The 14,360-nt window shown below is 47.3% G+C and overlaps 1 protein-coding gene across 6 annotated transcripts in view; it reads right to left on the minus strand.

Moving 5' to 3' along the window:
• Positions 1–14,360, minus strand: part of Pds5b (PDS5 cohesin associated factor B) — a 143,743-nt gene that overhangs the window by 126,381 nt on the left and 3,002 nt on the right. For 5 of the 6 annotated variants that reach the window (XM_036171686.1, XM_036171685.1, XM_036171687.1 and 2 more), the window contains exon 1: positions 8,035–8,101. The exons of the other annotated variant lie outside the window; for it this stretch is intronic. The gene's annotated coding sequence lies outside the window, so the exon portion shown is untranslated. Of the gene's footprint in view, positions 1–8,034; positions 8,102–14,360 lie in introns of those variants that run through there. 6 annotated transcript variants of the gene reach the window in all.

Consider the following 14,360-nt stretch of genomic DNA (forward strand, 5'->3'; position numbering starts at 1 on the left):
ATATTCTACCTTGTTTTATGATCTTTTTTCTTTTTCCTCTTTTTTTTTTTTTTTTTTTTTTTTGGTTTTTCAAGACAGGATTTCTCCTTGTAGTTTTGGTGTCTGTCCTGGATCTCACAATGAAGACCATGCTGGCCTCGAACTTACAGAGAGCCACCTGGCTCTGCCTCACGAGTGCTGGAATCAAAGGTGTGCACCACCACTGCCCAGCATTTTATGATTTTCTTAACAGCCCCTTTTGCATGAATATATGTGGGGGGAGGCTATATTTTTATTACAAGAATATTTTCCATCTTTCTATCTCTAGCCAGAACTGAGAGCAATTTTCTCAAACAATAAAACATGCAAACATCCATTCATCTTCCATAAAGTGATATAGTTAGACCTTTTATCACCAATAGGCTCCCTGCAAACAGTTTGGTCATTTCTGTTTGATTGAAACAAGGTATCATATGTAGCTCATAGTGGATTCAAACTCTCAATTTTCTTGCCTCAGCACACCACACTGCCAAGTGCCGGGATATACATACAGACATGCACTGCAGTATCTGCCACCCCACAAAAAGTTACAAGAACGTTTTACTTTGTCCTTACATAATTGTCCCCCCTCTAAACATTGTCCTAACTTATCCCAAAAACTAATGGCATAAGGAGTAATGGAAAGTTAGGCCTCCTAGCTTTGGAGTTTCTTTGTAACAAGATGTTCCAAAACCAGGACCTCAAACTCACAGAGATCCACCTGCTTCTGCCTCCTGAGTGCTGGGACTAAAGGTGTGCGCCACCACATTGGGCTGGATGTTCACTCTTAAATGCTAGAACTTTGAAAGACTATGAAGACCTGACCTAATTATGAAACATCATCAAGCTGAGAAAGAAAAGTCAAAAGGAAGGTGCTGAAGATAAAGAAGAGCCCCCAAGATCAGTGTGAGGCTGGGAAGCACTACTGCCTAGTGTTTCTGACTTCAATTGTGGGGTGCCTAATTCAGCCAGGAGTGAACCCAGACGACTAGGCCAACCCTGCACAGCAGGAGTGTCTCAAGCGTGGCACAACTGACATTTTTAGGCTAGGTAACTTTTTGTGGTAGAAAGATGTTCTGTATAAGTATGGAATGTTCAGCAGACACCATGTCGGCCTCTACCCACTGGTAGCAAACCTATCTTGTCCCCGACTTGTAGTAACTAAATTCAGACACTGTAAATGTCTTCAGAGTAGGAAGAACTGAGGGCCAAAAATCACCCCTTTGAAAACCAATGGCCTAGATTAGGGATAAACATAACCAAGGTACCAGCATTTGATAGTGTTATGTATACATATGAAAAGTAGAGACAAGAGTATTTTAAATAAATCATCTCCTAGGCTAAAACAAACAAACTTCCCCCCCCCAACACACACACACACACACACACACACACACACACACATATACTTTTTTAAGTGAAATTGGGGCTGCCAGATTGCTTGGTAGGTCAGTGTTTGCCATGAAAGCCTAAGGGCCTCAGTTCAATCCTTGGAATGCACATTTCAAAAAAAGCTGAATGTGATGGCTTGGGTCTCTAACCCCAGCACTCCTGTGGGGAGCCGGGAGGTGGAGACAAGCTGGCTGAAAGCTCAAGGGTGCAGTGCAGCGGCAGAAACACAGAAAGATCCTGCCTTAGCAGCTGCTGGTGGTCCACACCTTCAGTCCCAACACTTAGGAGGCAGAAACTGGCACATCCCGGAGTTGGAGGCCAGCCTGGTCTACAGAGCTACTTCCAGGACAGCCAGGGTTGTTACACAGAGAAACCCTTGTCTTGAAAAACAAAACAAAACAGAAAAGGATCCTGCCTTAAACACAAGGTGGAAAGTGAAAACCCACTCCTGAAAACTTGTATGTCCCTGACCTACACCACTCACACTGTGGCACACATGCACCTGCACACACCTGCACCCGCAGGGGAGTTGGGAGGGGATGGGAATGCACTATACAGGAATTGAAGAGAAGCCAAAGCTTTTACAGACATACCAACGTCCCCAGTTCTCTACACACTTCAGCATACGAGGCAGAGTATTTACAGTGAGGTCCTACCTAGTAAGGACTAGAAACTAGAACTAACGGACGCTGACAACTGCTACCATTACTGCTTTGAAGGAAATTTGGTTTCTCTTGTAAGAAAGCTAAGCCCTCAAATTTGGAAAAGCAAGGTCCAGATTGTCACCCATGCCAGGGCAGAGTAATTAATCAAATGGCAATCTGAGTAAAAATGTAACAACACTTGAAGGTGGGGAGTGAGTGATGGGACAGCACAGAGCAGCAGACTCTACACAAAATGCATCTCTTCTGGCTCCCACATCCCCTACCCTTCCTCTTGGCTGCCTCTCCTCTGGGCTTACAACACCTCAGCTTGACTCTTAGCCGTTCAAAGCCTAGCACAGTGGCCTTTTCCTTCAGAACATCAATCACCCTCAAGGTGCCACTATCTCCAAATCTTATTCCTCTTCAAAAGTCCAACCGGCGGGGCGGTGGTGGCGCACACCTGTAGTCCCAGCACTCGGGAGGCAGAGGCAGGCGGATCTCTGTGAGTTCGAGCCCAGCCTGGGCTACCAAGTGAGTTCCAGGAAAGACACAAATCTACACAGGGAAATTCTATCTCGGAAAAAAAAAAAAAGTCCAAAAGTCTCACCTTTCTTTCTCAGATACCTTAGTTCCCAGGTAAAGAGGAAGAGTCAGTAAGTAAATTAAACTACTGCAACAGGACTGCAGTGACTTCCCAGTAATGAGCAGAGATAATGTTTACACTCTCTTAGAAATGCCAACTCAAAATAAGACCGGTATGGTGTCTCAGTCAGGGTTTCTACTGCTGCAATGAAACACCAAGACCAAAAAGCAGCCTGGGGAGGAAAGGGTTTATTTGGCTTACACTTCCACATTGCTGTTCATCATCTTGTCAGGACAAGAACTCAAGTAGAGCAGGAACCTGGAGGCAGGAGCTGATGGAGAAGCCAAGGAAGGGTGCTGCTCACTGGCTTGCTCCTCATGGCTTGCCTAGTCTGCTTTCTTATAGAACCCAGGACCACCTGCCCAGGGATGCACCCCACCATGGGCTGGGCCCTCCGCCATCGACCACTAATTAAGAAGATGCCTTACAACGTATGTATCTTCTGGAGGCGTTTTCACAGTTAAGGTTCCCTCCTTTCAGACACCTCTAGTTTGTGTGTCGAGGTGACATGAGAGCAGCCAGCACATGTGGCACTTCAAACTGGCAACAACAAAAAAGTTGAATAAACTCCAATGATGTCTAGTCCTTGCTGACTAGAATTACTCAGGTACGATATGCACTTTAATAAAATACTCTATCTTCAATTCTGGTGATAGCTATATAACAGTATGGAAAGAGCTCTTTAGCAGAAAGGGGGAAGTTTCTTTGTTTCTTTTTTGTTTTTCAAAACAAGGTTTCTCTTTGTAGCTCTGGCTGTCCTGGAATTCATGCTGCAGACCAGGATAGCTTCAATCACAAGAGATGCGCCTGCTTCTGCCTCCTGAGTGCTGGGATTCAAGGCGTGCGCCACTACCGCCCGTCAAGAGTTTCTCTAGAAATATTTTAAAGTGAATATTCTGGCATTTGTTAGCCGTGGGTTACTTTTACAAAAGAACTATACTTTTTATTTTCAGTTTTCTGTACCACTAGAAGGACTTGGTTCTTCTTTACTCATATAACTTTTTAGCTTAAAATATACAATTCTTTTTTCATTGCATGTACTTTATTTATTGTGTGTGTACACACACGTACACGTGGAGATCAGAGGACAACTTGCCAGCGTTGGTTCTTCCTACATGGGTCCCAGAGATGGTTGTCAAGCTTGGCTGCGAGTGCCTTTCTTTACCTACTGAACCACCTCACCAGCACCAACCTCCACCCCAACCAGTCTCAAGTCTGAAGGCTAACTAAAACTGCCTGAATCTCAGCAAGACACATACTTCGGAATATGGACGTTACCTAAAATCACCTCTGTGATCACGCAACAGGAGGGAAGAAAACAAACACTTTACTGCCTCCAACTCTCTTTCCCTTTCAGGGCTGGGAGTGTAACATCTCGCGTCATTATTTACAGTCCCTAGTCTTGGCCTATTTCCCTCTGCTACAGGAACAGCAACCTCACCTCACCCATGCAGCAGGGCTGCTGCTCTGCTTAGCTCTCATCACTTCAGTACAGGTCTCCAACCATCATTCCATACTGCTACAGGTCAGGTATCACTCTGTTTGTTCTACCATCCCTAGAATGGGATGTACACCAAGTTGGTATTTATACATTTTCAATGAGTCAGTTCACAGCATTCTCTTCAAAAAGAGGTGCAGCGGGGCAGAAGAGTCCTTTTAGACCTAAAAGCTATCTCAAAATAGCATCCTGCTCTGCTCAGTTTGTCCTCCACACTCTTTCAGTTTTATAAAACTCAACCAAGACAAGCTGCTTACTACTCATGTGTAATCATTAAAGTGCAATAACTATTACAGATATTTTTAAATATCTCAGATTGATGGCTTTGAAGCATTAACTTTTTATGCACTACGCTCTATCATTTAATTTTCCCATGGCACATAACAATCTGTGCCAGTAAAAACAGTGACTCTCAATGCTGCAAGCTTATTAATTTTGAACTAATTAGTGAGAAAGGATTATAAAGTATATTCCAAGTACTGAAGAAATTGTGAAAATCAGGTAGCTCATGAACGAGTAAGGAGAAGAAAGGGCTCACTCTCCAAGGTGTCAGAACCGCAAAGCACTTGGCAGCTTTTAAGTGAACTTAGAAAACAGCAGCAGAGCAGGCTGGCTCCCACCTGTAATTGGAGCACTCAGGAGGCTGAGATGGGAGGGCTGATTCCTGAATTTGAGGACAGCCTGGGCTACAGAGTGAGACTTGCTTTATTTTTAAACTACATTACTTCTGGAATCTTTAACAATGCCAAGCAGGAATACACAAAACATAAAACGTGTGTTGTAAATGGCAGTGAGAAATGACTTGGGTTGCATAACTGAGTTTTTTTTTTAATACGAGTATATACTGTGTGTGTGTGTGTGCATGTGTGTGTATGTATGTATGTATGTATAAACAATATACTTGTATATATACAGTCACAAAACAAGCTCAATACTAACTTTTCCAAATCACTTTGGCTTTACAAGTTTAAAAACTGTTATTTGGGGATGGGGATTTAGCTCAGTGGTAGAGCGCTTGTCTAGCAAGCACAAGGCCCTGAGTTTGATCCTCAGCTTCCAAGAAAAAAAAAAAAAAAAACCAACTGTTATTCACATAGAAAGACAGACAGACAGACAAGTGTCAAACAGTGTCAAACAATAAAAAAGCAAGCAACTTCAGGGCACAGAGGCTGCAAGACAGTCATCTTCTGAGAGTAGCTAGGTGGACTGAATCCTGGATAGTAGCTCTTAACGCGGGACTCTGAGACAGCCAGCTGACTTTGAAGCTTTACTTCCATGGCTGAATGGGTAAAAGTGAGAGCAGAATGGAGACTAAGGTGTTCTATACCAATGACTGCAGTTCCAGCTAAGTCCCAAACGATGCCACACAGACCACCAGGGAACTTCTTGGCTTCCAAAGCTCTAAGACCGTTCACTCCCCCACTTGGTATGACTGTGACCCTGCTAATTTCAGGTACATTATAATCTGAACCTAATTTCTCATCTATTAAAAAGGCTGGCAACCACCCCCAAGTTTCTACCACCTACAAAGGAAACATAAATTTCTGCTTTTACAGTGTTATATAGTATGTGTCACCTACGAATCTGTAACCCATCAGAGTGAGCTCTCCTCTTAATCTAAGCAAATGGGATCCAAGAGGTAGTAGCATGGTGGAAGCCAAAGGGCAGTCTCGAAATGTGCCAAGGGAAATGCGGAAAAACAGCCCCCACATCATCCCCTTCTCCTCAAGGTTTAGGCAGCCCACCACCTCTCTGTTCACCTGAGCAAGACCCGTCTAAAACAGGGTGTTACTTTACTTAGACTTAGCAAGTGACTGACAAAGCCTAATTCTCAGGCTGTTCCGTCAAACAAAGCTCGGAACTTCAGAATAAACTCAAAGGAAAACTGTGATCATCAAACAGCCTGGTCCTCAGACTGATCTGTCAAACAAAGCTACAGAACTCAAGGTAAACTTTAAAACGAACACACCATCCTATGACAACAATCACCATCACCACAAAATCTCCTGTAATGGAGAAGAAAAGAAGGGACCGACCACAGCCAGGGGTACAGGCAACTGCAAGCGTTAACAAAAGCTGCACTAAAAGCAAAGTTAGTCAGAACCTTCATTAAAACTACAACCAGAAGACAAAGTTCTCTCCAGAAGAGAGCAGGCAAAAAGACCAGCATTACCTTCTCATCAGGGAGGCTTCAAACAGGACCTAGCTGAGAGGAGAACGTCAGTGCCGTGACGGAAAAGTTACTACTTTAGGAGTTACTTGAACACATCTTCCTATATGTACATTTGTAAATTTACAGCATATGCAAATGTGAGTTCAAAGAAATAACGTTTTGATTCAAGATGTGTTTTATGAGCAGCTGGGTGTGGTAGTGCAATCCCAGCCTATCAGGTCAGGAGCACTGCCAGTTCCAGGCTAGTCTGGGCTACCATGGGAGATATAACCCCCACCCCCCAAAAAAGTGTTTTATATTTAAGTTTTGAGAATCAATTTATCTTATTAATCTTACGTGCCATGTAACTTTTACCTCCAAATTCAATGCTGGAAACCCAGTTCGGTTTTATGCTGTCACCATGAGGTGGAAGATTAACTGTTCCACAGCGACCTGCCATACCACACGAGTATTCATTTTACTGTCCCGAAACACATCTGACATGACCACTGCCCAGCTAAGTGATGGAACCCGAGGGTGTGCTAATTCACCTGACTCCTAGGAGAGCTAACACAGAACACTCTTATCTACATGTGTTGAGAACAACGCTTATACTGCCATCCAAGGTTCCAGTCATGATTCAGCTACAGTCCACCTCCTACATCTAAATACACATGGCTTGTTAAGGGTCGTTAGTGAGGTAGACAGGACTCCCCAACTCTCTCAGGGCCCCAGACCAACCTTCAAAATGAAACACTACATTCAAAGGTTCCACAAGTATTCAACAGAGAAGACCGCACCTGGGAGCCAGTACTGCCACCCACCAGTTCCTAACACAAGTATCAGAGGAGCGTTCTTTAAGATCCAAAAAAAAAAAGGGGGGGGGGGCACGACTGTTAACTCTTGGTCGGGTTCCTAAGGATGGAGCGGGCGGATCACTCCTCTTTCAAACCCCTCCGGAGCTCACACCGGAATAGCATGCAGCTCCGAAGAGCAGGTGCTGAATTTCGGGGTTCAGACTCAGCCCTGCAAACACCTGTCGGCTGCAGACACGGTCCATGCCTGCTACTACGTGCAAACAGCAGCAGTCTTTCACGTACGGAGGGCAAAAACCGAAACAAAACAAAAAGCAGACCCACACCGCCGCCGGGGCTTCTCCCGGACCGCAAACTTTTCGAGTGTCAGTGGAATAACGGTGCAGGGGAGCGAGCCCGCACCGCTCGCCCTCCGCACCGCCGTGGGGCTGCACCCGCGCTCGCCCCAGGACTGACTCGCCCGCCCGCCCGCCCGCCCGGCTCGCCGCGGCTCCCCGACTCCCGAGCTGCGCGGCCAGCGAGCGCGCCTCCCCTCGCGCCCGGCCCTCGGGCAGCCGGAAGGGGGGGAAAAAGCCAAGCCGCGCGGGGGGCTTCGCGCCGGGGGAGGGGGAGGGGCGCGCCCGCGGCCCCCGCAAAGGTCACTCCCCGGAGGCCGGCGCCAGCAGCCGCCCGAGGCCTCCCCGCCCCCGGCCCCGGGGCCCCGGAGCCCCGGAGCCCCGGCCCCGGCCCCACCGCGGCCCCGCGAGGACACCGGGACACGCGAGGCTCGGCGGGCGGCGGCTCCACGCGCGCACACCCCGCTGCAAAATGGAGCGGGGAGCGCCGAGGCGAGGGAGAGGCGCTCCCCTTTCCGTTACCCGAGTCGCTCCTACCTCCGGCTGCCCGGCTCCTACACTCCTCGCGCTCCGCCGCTCTCCGGGATCCGCCGCCCTCGCCGCCGCCGCCGCCACCACCGCCGCCGCCGCCGCCGCCGCCGCGGCATCCAATCGCCTCCTCCCCCCCCCCTCCCCTTCCGCAGCCAGTCCAGGCCGTTCCTCCTCCTCTCCGCTTCAAAATGGCGCCAAGAGCTGCTCCGCGGCTGCTCCAATCGAACCGCGGCGGGCGGCGGACGGCGCCCGGGGGAGGGGGGGGCAGGCAGAGCGCCGCGTGGGCCCTCAGCGCCCCCTGCCGGCCGGCCGGCCCGGCCGCGCGGCGGGTCGCCCAGGCGCGCGCGCATGCGCCCCTGAGCCCGCGCGCCGGGCTCCGCCCCCACCCCGCCCCCGCCCCCCCCCCACACTCCCGCCAGGCGGCGCGCACGCGCAGGCTCCGCCCTGCCCGCGCGGCCGCCGCCGTCTCCCTGGCAGCGGAGGGATGGGCAGCTGTCAGTGCGTTCTCAGCCTTGACGCAGCCTCCCGGGCTTTGGCGGGAAATCTGTAGATTGCTGTAGGCCGCTAGTTTCTGCCTTTTTTCTTTTTTTCTTTTTTTTTTTTGGTTTTTCAAGACAGAGTTTCTCCGTGTAACAGCCCCCAAGCCCTGACTGTCCTGGAACTCACTCTGTAGCCCAGGCTGGCCTCGAACCCCCACAGATCCACCTGCCTCTGCCTCCCGAGTGCTGGGATTGAAGGTGTGTACCACCACCACCACCCGACTTTTCTTTCCTTTTTTTGACAGGGTCTCACTGTGCAGCCCTGTGTTCACCAGGGTGGCCTTGAACTCACTGTGTAGACTAGGCTGGCCTCAAGTTCAGAGATCTGCCTGCCTCTGCCTCCCTAGTAGTACTGGCGTGTGCCCTATGTCCCGCTTCTATTTTTTCCCCTGGGGAAAAAAAGTGTAAAGTATTTTATTTGAGAATAGGGTCTCATTATGCAGCCCTGACTGGCCTGGAATTCACGGTGTAACCCAAGCTGGCCTCAAGCTTCCTGGCACTGCCGCCCAAGTGTTTAAAGGCATGTGCCACCACTCCTGGCTTTTTTGTTGTTTGGTTAGACAGGGTCTCACTATGTAGCCCTGGCTGCTCTGGAACTCACAGAGCCCCACCTGCCTCTGTCTCCCAAATGCTGGAATTAAGGTGTGTGCCACCTTGTGTGATATTTTAAACTCTGGGATGCAGCATGAATCTCATGCTGTATAAATGAAATGAGCATTAATGTCTACTTGGCTCCTTACTAGGTGGCTGACCTAGGGATCTAGTGTTCAACCTGTAACAAAGCATCTCATTGCTCACAGAACTCCCCTTATTGGGGGGGCAATGTGATGGGAAGGCCACAAGGATGCCATTCAGAAAATGAGTTTTGTCCTCCGCCCCTTGCCAGTCTGGCCTCCCTCTTGCAGCTGTGGCCTGGGTGGGTGTTTCTCTTCACCCCAGGGCCCTGCCAGAGCTGACCACAGAGTGCTTTCTTTTTGCTTTGCTAGAGCCCATCCCTGCAGTGAGTGCGAGCTCCCTGCTGTTGAGTGTCTGGTAGGAACTAGGACTGTGTTGGAGGGTTTGTTTGACAATGAAGAAACAAAAGGTGAATTATTAGTAGCATATGCTAGGATATTTATCATTCGAAACAAAGGATAGGCAACACAGTGTTATAGCCAATATATTGTGCTAGGAAAGAAGAGCCATAAATCCTGGCAGGACAAGCACCTTCAGATACCCACACCTATTCATTTCCTCTGCAGCAGGTTCCCCAGGGCAACTCTGCTTGTCCTCACCATCCACTCTTTTGATAGGCAGAACTACACATCCACTAAGCCTGAGGAAGTTTCTTATACAACTTCAAAGTTTTCCCTCGAGGACAGGAGACCCATGTAAGTCTTAAAAAACTCTGGCTCGTCTCAAAAAACAAAACAAAAATAAACAAACAAACAAAAAAACCTCTGGCTCTTTGACTTGGCAGTGGTGCCAGATCTCATTACAGATGGTTGTGAGCCACCATGTGGTTGCTGGGAATTGCACTCAGGACCCCTGGAAGAGCAGTCAGTGCTCTTAACTGCTGAGCCATCATCTCTCCAGCCCCTAATCAGTTTTCAACACTGTGCCAAAATACTTGATGAAGAGAGATGGTTTATTTTGGTTCATGACTTCCCAGGTTTCCGCCTACAGTTGGGTGGCTTATTCTTTCTGAGCCTGGGTGAAACAGAGCATCAAGGTAAAGTAGGTCACCTCCTAGCAGCCAGAAAGCAGCTAGAGAAACATCTCTGAATACAGTTTACACTTCAGAGCCTGGCCCCTGTGACTACTTCCTCTGACGATAGTTCCGATCCTAATTTCCACCAGTTCCCAATAATGCCGCCAAATGAGTCCAGGGTTAGAGTTCAGGACACAGTGTGGTCAGGGCAGAGTGTCAGATCCCCTGGAACTGGAGTCACAGGAAGCTGGAAGCCACCATGTGGGTGCTGGGAACCAAGCCCAGGTCCATTACAAGAGCAGTAAGTGCTCTTAACCTCTGAGCCATCTCTCCATCCCCACAAAACAAAAATATTCTTCACATTTGAGGATTTAAAAATAGCCAATTTAGCCGGACAGTAGTGGTGACACATCTTTAATCCCAGAACTTGAGAAGCAAAGGCAGGTGGATCTCTGTGAGTTCGAGGCCAGCCTGGTCCACAGAGTGAGTTCCAGGGCAGGGCAGCCAGAGCTACATAAAGAAATTCTGTCTCAAAAAAACAAAAAAAAAAAAAAAAAAAAAAAAGCCAACTTGAAATCAGGATAAAATAATTGATGGGATATAGGAAGAATTCCAAAACTCAGTTGTATTTTCTAGTCCTGGAAGAAGGAATGGTGTAAAAAGGAAGTCTTATACAAACGTGGTTACAACTTTCTTTGATCGTGAAAAGCACAGGTCCAGCCCCATTCATGCATTCATGCTTGCTGCCATAGCTTTGTGCATACAACAACACCAACTGACTTACTCAGCTGCAGCTCAGAAGCCCGGCAGGTATCTCCCTGAGCTCATTCTGCAGTGTCCACAGGGCCATGCTCCCTTCTGGAGGTGGGTGGACAGAAAGATGCTAGATAGATGCCTTTCCTGGCCTATGGATGCTGGCTTTCTTGGTTCATTTCTGTTCTCCTCTGTCTTAAAAGTCAATACCACAGCATCTCTATCTCTCTCTCTCTCTTCTTCTTCTTCTTCTTTTTTTTTATTTTGTTATGTTTTGTTTTGCAAGACAGGGTTTCTCTGTGTAGCTTTGGTGCCTGTTCTAGATCTCACTCTGTAGCCCAAGCTGACCTCGAACTCACAGAGATCTACCTGGCTCTGCCTCCCAAGTGCTGGGATTAAAGGCGTGTGCCGCCACCCCACTTTTCAATTCTGATGACTCAGGCTCAGGTGAATAATCCAGAATAATCTCCCTAATCTAAAATAATCTGATAAGAAAACTTTATTCAATCTTTAGCCGTGATGGCCCTTAACGTATTAAAAGATTCTACATGAGTATCTTTGGGAGACAGTATTCTGCCAATCACATCATGCCTGTTTTGGTTATCTAGCTATTTTTGGTGGGGTCCAAAATTAAGGTTAGAGAGATTAGGAAGTTGGAAGATACCAGGTCTACCCTAAATAGACCTCCATTGTGCTATTGCATTTTGAATGCAGCCTATACATACTATAATTGATTTCTCAACAGCAGCAGAACATTCTACACATCACAAAGCAGGCTGGGCTTTGGGAAGTGAGGAGACTGACCTAACTCAAGACATGTCCCAAAGGCCAGTCAAATGATCCCTGACAGTCTGCGGCAGGACTTAAATTCCCAGGAGACCATGAAAAGATGCCACGCTTATTATGTGCAGTCTGAGAAAGTGGGTGTAAACTGCAGGGAGTTGGATAATGCCAGAAACCACCTGGAGACTTCTGCAGACTCTGTGTACCTTTTCATCCCATGATGCAAAAATTATAGCTACAGTTAAAAGTAAGCAAGAATACAGTATATGCTAAAGAAAAACAAAAGCCAGGCCTAGAGAGATAGCTCAGTAGATAACAGCATTTGTTGCTCTTGGCTGGGTTGCACTCCCTGCACCCACATGGTAGCTCACAATCATCGGTAATTCTAGTTCCAAGGGATCTAACACCTCTTCTAAGTTCCTTGAGCACCGCATGCATGTGGTGCACATACACACATGCCAGCAAAACACAATTTCTTTAATTGCACTGGAAAGATAGCTCAGTGGTTAAAAGCACTGGGTGCTCTTACAAAGAAAGGACCTGAGTTCATTTCCCAGCACCCACATGGTGGCTCACAGCTGCCTCTAACTCCAGTTCCAGGGGATCTGATGCCCTCTTCTAGGTCACTGCAGATACAAAAAAGAAAAATAAATAGAACTTTAAAGAAAAAAAAAAAGCAAACCAAGAAAAAACGAATAGGTTCCCCGTCTCTATAGACATTTATACTTTACAGATTTTCTCCAATGTTTAGAATATCTCAAACGATTTTCTTTTTCTTTTTTTTTTACTGAGGATCGAACCCAGGGCCTTGCACTTGCTAGACGAGCGCTCTACTACTGAGCTAAATCCCCAACCCCAAATGATTTTCTTAATTCTACATTTTCATTTGCTGCTTTGATTCTATAATCATAACCTCAGGGGGTCCCCTCTCATGAAACATACACACACACACACACACACACACACACACACACACACCCCAAAGACAAGGAAGTGAGAGGTAGAATTGTCTGGGGGAAAGAAGTCCAGTGACAGGGAATGGATGAAAGAGGTTAATGTATGAAACTGTGAAATAAATTTTACTTTATTTTATTTTAAGGATCTATCTATTTTTGTGTGAGTAAGTGTTCACCTGCATGTATGTTCATGTGCCACATGCAAACCTGGTGCCTGTAGAAGCCAGAAAAGCCTGGAACTGGAGTTACAGATGGTGGTGGTACCTCATGGGTACGGGGAAACAATCCCAGGTCCTCTGCAAAAGCAGCCAGTGCTCTTAACCACTGAGGCATCTCTCCAGCCCAGAAATAAAAACATGAAACCAATTACCTTACCTAAAGGAAATAATAGAGTGTTAATTCTGATCCAAACATGAGGACTCATGGCCCAGGATTGCCTCAATCAGGTTGCCGCAACCAGGTTGCCTCAACACCACGTTTGGGTTTTGGGTTTTGTTTCTAGGTTTGGGGGTTTTGTTGTTGTTTTGTTTGGTTTGTTTTTTGTTTTTGTTTTGAGACAGGGTCTCACTATGTAGCCTTGGCTGGCTTGAAACTCACTATGTAGACCAGGTTGGTAACTTATACAGATCTGCCTGCCTCTGCCTCCCAAGTGTTGAAATTGAAGGCATGTGTACCACACTAGCCAATAACCACATTTCAGCATAGAAATGGAATGACTTACAGACTGCAGTCCAATTAATCCAACAACGGCTGGCTGTGAATGAAAAGTCCAAGACCCCAGTAGTTGCTCAGCCCCACAAGGCTGGATGTCTCAGCGAGTCTTCTGTATATGCTGGAATCCCAGAGAAGTAGGCTCTGGTGCCAGTGAAGGAATGGATGGGCTAGCAAGTCCAGGGCAAGCAGGCAAAGAGCAAACCTTTCTTTCTTCTGTCTTCAGTTTCCAGCAGAAGGTACAGCCCAGATTAAAGGTGTGTCTGCCCTCCTCAAGATTTGGACTAAAGGCACGTGTCTTCCCTCCTCAAGATCCAAATTAGAGGCCTGTGTCTTCCTGCCTCAAGATCCAGATCAAAGGTCCAGACTAGACGTGGATTCACTCACTTCAAACTAAGCAGAAAATCTCTCATGGCTGTGCCCTCCATTTTAGGATTGTAGTTCATGCCAGATAATAGTCAAGAAGTTGATAACCAAGAAGAGCCATCATGTCAGCAGTGGTGGCGCACGCCTTTAATCCCAACACTCAGAAGGCAGAGGCAGGAGCATCTCTGTGAGTTCGAGGCCAGCCTGGGCTACAGAGTGAGTTCTAGTACAGCCAGGGCTACACAGAGAAACCCTATTTCAAAAAAAAAAAAACCACAAAAGAGAGAGAGAGATGTGGGGGACTAGCCCCCACCTTTTACAGGGTTCCTATGAGGAGGAGAGACTAATAAGGAATGATAGATAGAATGATAGGCCTAGCTGACAAGAGGAAAGACAGAAACACAGGATAGCTTCAGGAGGACTTGGATCAATATCCATCAGCCCAGAATGTTATTCAAAAGGGCTTTCCATAACAATGCCAAGAGGGGAGGCAAAAGACCTCCCCCTGCTAGATACAGCCAAGTATAGACCCTA

The sequence above is a fragment of the Onychomys torridus genome, chromosome 22 (assembly GCF_903995425.1).
Source record: "Onychomys torridus chromosome 22, mOncTor1.1, whole genome shotgun sequence".
Taxonomy (NCBI): domain Eukaryota; kingdom Metazoa; phylum Chordata; class Mammalia; order Rodentia; family Cricetidae; genus Onychomys; species Onychomys torridus.